This window comes from Lactuca virosa, chromosome 2, assembly GCF_052849685.1.
Source record: "Lactuca virosa cultivar CGN04683 chromosome 2, Lactuca_virosa_CGN04683_v6, whole genome shotgun sequence".
Taxonomy (NCBI): domain Eukaryota; kingdom Viridiplantae; phylum Streptophyta; class Magnoliopsida; order Asterales; family Asteraceae; genus Lactuca; species Lactuca virosa.
In genome coordinates, this window is record NC_136427.1 from 256082879 (window position 1) to 256090095 (window position 7217).

Below are 7217 nucleotides of genomic sequence, written 5' to 3' on the forward strand. Positions count from 1 at the left end.
TGCATGAGACTTTTATGCTCAAAGGACCAAAAATGGGGGTTTATTTCATTCTTGGGGTTCTCATGGCCATAAAGATGGCACCTTTATGCCATGAGAACCCTCCAAGGTTCCAGATCTGGGTGTAAATCGACTTGCACTAGTACAGAACATATTTAATAGTGCAATGGCTTTTACTTTTTTGGTGCGGTGAGAGCCTAAAACCGCACCATTAAAACACTTTCGCATTAATAAACTAAGAAACCGCATCATTTAAAGCATATGTTGGAGCGGTTTTCTTATATCCACATTAAAAGACATTAAAAATGCATTATTTGATGCGTTAGCTTGAAACCGCTATTAAACACATTTAATAGATAAAAACCGCCTCAAAAAATATAGGGTAACCGCACCATTTGTTTAATCTTTCCCTCTAAAATTTCATTCTAATTTTTCATTTCCCTCAAACTTTTGATTTTCTTACTAACCAAAATTTTCATTTCCCTCCTACTCTTCAATCTATTAAACGCATCAATAAAGAATGGGGATCCCATCATAAAAGCATCAGTACCCTACTTATTGTGTGAGTGTTTTTCCCCCTTTGCAAACAAAACAAAACACATACGAAACAGTTATGTTCTTCTTCCTTCTTTTCTTTTTCTGCGGTGGTGCTTCGATCGGGGGTGTCCAGTTGTTTAAGATGGAACAAGGGTGGCGGATCAGAAATATGTAGGAGATGGTGGTGCTTGGATGGTTCTCGGCAAAGGCAGGGGTTGTGGTCGGTGTTCTCGGTGGTTAGTGGTGGAGATGGTAGGTATGTAGATAAACCAATTTCTTTTCTTCTTCCTTTTCTTTTTCTGATTTATGTTTGGTGGCATCGGGTTGTGTAAGGTGGAATAATGGTGGTGAATCGGAAGTATGTAGGAGATGATGACGCATGGATGGTTCTCGGAAAAAGGTAGGTGCTCTACGGGCGGTGTTCTCGGTGGTTAGTGGTGAAGATGGTAGGTGGTCGGAGGTGGCGAGATAGTGAACCGGAGGTGAAGTAGACTCGTGAAGATGTAGGAGTTGTTTTCAGGAAGTGAAGATGGTAAGGGGTGATTTCCGGCTAAGGTAAGGCAGATAGTAATGGTGTGAACTGGTGGTGGTTTATTGTTTGTGAGCTCAGTTGTTAAAGTGGTCGATTTAAAGATGTTGTACGGTGGTTAATGGTGGAAAAAATGGTGCCTTGGTGATTGCTGTGTTCTCGACAGCGAACAGGTGTCGGAAATAATGGTGGTTTTGGTGGGTGTTTGATCTCTTCTAGATGGACCTGCAAATGGACCTGTTATGATAGCTTCAAGGAGGATGGATTTGCCCTCCTACCATCCAAATGGACCTGCAATGAGCACCATTGATCGAAAGTTTATGCACCAGAACAAAATCTATTTTTTGGTGCGAATGTGGGAGGCTTTTTTTTTGGTATTGCTTCTTTATTTGGAGCGGTTTTTATTGTTTTTTGGTGCGATTTGTATTATTCCAATATTATTTTTTGGTGCGGTTTTGGTTATTTATTGGTGCGGTTTTGTAACCGCATCATCAAATAAGGGTATTTTCTAATGCGATATTTTTTGGTGCGGTTCGATAACCGCATTAATTAATTATTTTAACCGCATCAACAAATGCTTTTTGTAGTAGTGTTGGGACGTCCAAGCCCCAAGGATCAAGCTCCTTGAACCCAAAACCTCATAAAGATGACTACAAGGAGATCTAAGAAACTACAAGTCAAGTATGAGGCTTGATTACCAGAAAGTGAAGAGAAGCTGATGTTGTTCCTGGATCTACAATCTTCTCTTGAAGTCCTCTTTCTTCCACTTCTTCTCACAAGCTTCAAATACACCAAATAACTCTTAAAATCACAAAGAAAGCTCAAGTTCACTTATGGAGGATTAGGGTTTCGGGATTACTGCTCTGGAGGTGATGGAGGCTGGACAAGAGGCCCATAATGTTGCTTAAATAGGGTGCAAAACCTAAATATTAGGGTTCCCCCCTGACTGGCCTACTCGTCGAGTCAAGGCGCGGACTCGCCGAGTAGATCACTTAAAACCCGCATCCAAACCTGCCATCTACTCGACGAGTTAGGGCTACTACTCGTCGAGTAGCTCTTAGCAAAATGACATTTAACAGATTAAATACATACCAGGAACGGGGCGTTACAATATTACTACAATCATCTACTGAAATCGAAGATTCACCTGATAAAAAATTATAAAATATAAATCAATCTAGTGACACTTTGTTATAATCAATAATACACACAAAGGCACTCTTTATTCACATATGAATAAACCAAAAAAACAATGTTTATTAATGCATGAATAAAACAATCATATATGAATACATGAAATTCATATGATTCAAAAAGTATAAAATAAAAACAATACTTATTCATATATGAATACAACGAAAATAATAATAAATTGGAAATTACAATTATCACATGTTTATTCTTATATGAATAAGACAATAATTTATTCAGATTTACAGATTCATATGTAAATACATGATCATCACCAAAATTAAAAACAACATAAGAATTCAACTAGTGATACCTTCAATAAATAAGTTCTCAACATCTTATTCATTCTCACACATCGAAGAATACAAATCACCATCAATAACACTTAAATTTGACATAATAAACCAATTAAACTGTAATAAACAACAAATACAATCTTAATATCTATGAAAATCATGATAAAATAAAATAGAAACCAAACGACAACAAAATTAAAACAAAAAACACATAAAAAAATCGTAAATATGAAAACCTGATCAATTTCGAATCTCACTTCAGAGCGTACACACGGTCTGCTTGAAAATTAAATCAGCTCCGATCAAATGATGCAATTGCAATAGAGATCATATGAAAACCTGATCACTTTCGAATTTGTCTCACTTCAGAGCGTACAAACGATCTACTTGAAAATTAAATTAGCTCCGATCAAATGATGCAATTGCAGTACGAATCTCAAACTTCACAACAAATATCCGATGAAACAATTGCAATACAGATGTAAAACTTCACGATAAATGCATAAAACAATACAAATTCAACGAATATGTGTAATTGCTAACGAATTATATAAAGAAATAATATTGATAATGAATTCTGATATATCCGCTTCGAACAATATAAAGATTAACGAATGTCGATTGAAAATGAAGAAAGAATAATTAGATTGATATAATATCTCTCAAGAAATCGGAACCTGATATGAATAAGAAAGAAGAAAATCTAAAAAGTGGCAAATTTACATACATACCCTTAATAAAGAAAACCACACTAGAAAGATTTTTCAATATATGATATTATTAAAGAAGTTAAAAATATGTGGTCTCGGGAATACGAGTGTTTGGGGGCAGTTCCCCTAAGTATAGGGTTTTACGGAGTAGTTCCCCGAAACCTAAACGAATTTTTATAACAGAAAATGGTCCAAACATATATTTCCCACCAAAAACCTATTGATGATATTAGATGATGTATTGTATTTGCTATTAACCACCCTTAATCGATGACATGTATAAAAGGAAGATGGGTGTTGCATGCAAACTGTTAGAACTGTTAGAACGTTCATAACCAAAAACTATTCTTCTTTGCAACCTTCTATTTTTTTTAAAACACAAAACAACAGTTATATTCATTGTTTTGGATTTGGAAAAAAGTCTGAATTCATATCGATTATTTTTGGATTATTCAAAATCAGATTTCCTATATCCCAGACAATATTGTTAAAATAACATATTTTAGAAAATAAATACATTAAATATGATATTTGTGATATTTTTAGACCCAAAATCTAACAAAATATAATGTTACAATTCTAATGCAAATTTTAAAATAACATTTTAACAATAAATAAATATATAATATTATATTAGAACTAAAAGTAATATATAATGTTCAAACAAATAAAAAAATATATTGACGTTTCTTCAATTTAGCATAAAATAACAATCAATTTCACCATAACTTTTAATTTGGTCACATAAGTTCGAAAAAAATAAATAAAAACAATCTCAAATAAAATAAAATAAATTGGATACCATTATTTGTATTTCATAACCATGGAGTTGGGACGAAAAATAGAGGCCACTTTTAGTAATGATATTTTAAATAATCCATGGGACGAAAAATAGAGGCGATTTTTAGTAAGGGTTAATGACTTAGGAGGGTAATTAGGTTTACAGTTTGTCCGCATTAGGTCACTAAGGTTTTTTTTGTGCTCATAAGGTCACTAAGGTTGTTATTACCGTTTAAAAATAGTTTTTTTACCGGTTTCTCCCTGTTTAGCTTAGTTGGCAGCTTACATGTGCGGTGGCATGCCTATAACCACCCTATATTTCTTGTGCCCTAAATTGTAGAGTTGAAGAAGAACAGAAAAAGATGTCGCAAGCCTCCATCGCCTCCACCTCAAACAACCGAATCATGTGCTACTGTGGGATCTCGAGTCGGATTCGAGTCTCCACGACACCACAAAATCCGGGGAAAAGGTTCAGAACGTGCCCTAATTCGTTGGTAATGGCCAATTTTGAAGATTGAAGTTTTTCACTCTTTAAATCTCTGTTATAAGTGTGTAAGTTATGACATTTATCCTAAAGCTTTGTTCTTTTTCATTTTTTTATAGAGAGCAGGGAGAAAGTGTGGATTTTAGGAATGGATTGTTGAAGATCCGGTCACAGAGGAGCTTTTGGGTCTTAGTCATGAGCTGAATGAAATGAAGAAGAAGATGAAATGGGATAAAGTAGCTTTGATTGTCTTGTTTGTATTGTACTTTGTTAAGTTATATTGAATGGAATTATGATGCAGTAGCCATCTTTTAAATATAAAGGGTACCCATAATTTTGTTATTTTGATTGTAAGGGTACCTATAATGTAATGAAATCATATGTATGAATGAAAATGAAGCTTTTGGTAATGAAATCTATAATTGTAATGTTAATATGGTGTATTGAAATCTAAAATGCTATTATAGTGAACAACCAATGCCAGTAATTATAATGAACAACCAAATTGAAGGCAAAGTACATCTGTAAAGTGTATGATTCAACAACCAAGAATTAGTTCAAAGATTTAAAGCAGAAAATATATTAAAGGGTAATATTGTCAACAAACAAACACCCTTAAAAAGGTGTCCCATTCAGCATCAAAAGAGCATCAAAAGCTGGATAGTTTTGTCCCTTAGTCTAGTAAAACATTACATTTAATATCAAAAGATTCGACCATCACATGCTTACCTAACACTTACACCCCACATGCATACATAAGAAAACAAAAGAGTTCAACATCAAACCCACAATCAAGACAAATCTACAGGTTTCTCTGAACTACAACCACTACCATCCTTGGGCACCACTTGTTTCCTCACGCACAGTTTGGTGATTCTTTCTGAAGCTTTCCTCTTTCTCAATTGAACTGCACTTTGAACTGGTCTTGCAGAAGTGGATCTTGGTCTTGGAGTTGCAGGAGTGGATCTTGGTCTTGGAGTTGCAGAAGTAGATCTTGGTCTTGGAGTTGCAGGAGTGGATCTTGGAGTTGCAGAAGTGGATCCTGGAGTTGGAATTGGAGCTGGAGTAGAAGATCCAGGATCACCTGTTGTTGGAATTCTTTTTGTTGGGCACCCATTTTTTTATGCCCACTAACATAGCATATTGAACACCTTTGGACCTGCTTTACTCTTGATACTGTGTGTGTGCTTGATATCTCCCTTTCTGCTGCACTTTTCCTCCTCTTAGTAGATGGCCTACCAGGTAGCCTTCTACTCTTTGGGGGTAAAGGCTTGGTGTACTCACTTTGTTCCCATAAAGAGCTATCATTCAAAGGATGAATAATGTATGCATAGCAGGTGAGATAAGTTGCCTTACTGTAACAGCTAGCTACATATTCCTCTGAGTTTAAGTTCATGGATGAAATTGCAGCCACTCCATGTACACAGGGTATTCCAGTCAACTGCCATCTCCTGCATCCACAAGTCCTTCTGATCAGGTCAATTGCATACCTGTCATTACAGCCCAGAATCTGTACATAAACATTAAACAGGTAAGAACACATGAACACATGTATAAACACTAACAAGTAAATACAAACATTCTTACCTTTGTTTCTCCTTCAACTGTACTATTTTCTTCCTAATGGTTGGGTATATAGTTAAATCCCAAGACTCTCCCTTACTCCTCTGATGGTATAACCTCTGCATCACATAAACCCTTATATCCTCCAACATTGCTATTATTGGTTTATGTCTAGCCTCAACTATTTCAACATTAAAACTCTCTGAAATTCCATTTTCCACAGCATCACAAAATACTCCTTCTTCTTGAAAAGCCCTGCAATAACATTTAGGGTCCCTCTCCATGAGATAATCAAATGCCCCCTGTCTAATTCCTTGATCTCTTGCATAGCAACTTCATGTCTCTGTTTTGTGGTAGCCTTCACAGCTCTCCAAAATGGCTTGATAAAATGCTCACCTTTGAACCTGGAGTTGAAGTTGGCTAGTATGTACCTAGCACATAATTTGTGCTTAGCATGAGGAACCCTTTCCTTGATAGCTTCAATTAAACCCTGTACAATTTACAATATTAAGTACTAATTAAACTATAAAGTTAAGAGTAAACATGAGTAGTACCTTGTGTCCATCTGATATAAGAGTAAGCCTATTTCCATTACCTCTGTCAATATCATGCATTAGTAGATCAAGAAACCATTTCCAAGTTTCTTTGTTCTCAACAGTTACAACAGCCCAAGCTAGGGGGAACATGTTGTTATTGGCATCCCTACCCACGGCAGCTAAGAGTTCACCCTTGCAAATTCCTTTGAGAAAGCATCCATCAATCCCAATGATTTGTCTACATCCTTCTACCCAACCATCTCTTACACCTTTAAAGCATACATACAACCGTTTGAACATTAGACTTCCATCAAGGGTATGGTCAACTTCCATATTCACAGTTGATCCTGGATTAGCTCTTTTGATTTCTATGCCATAGTCCCACAACCTACTATATTGCTCTTTTAGAGTGCCTTCTATCTCAGACAATGCAAACTTTTTTGCATTTCTACATTGTCCAATGCTAACTATGATGTTGTATGTGCTTGAGATTTGAGCTTTCATCTTCCTCAAACTAAGCCTGGGGTTTTCCAGAAGTACATTGAAATATTGTTTCCCTATCCATTTGTAAGTCACTAACCCTATTTTAAAAAC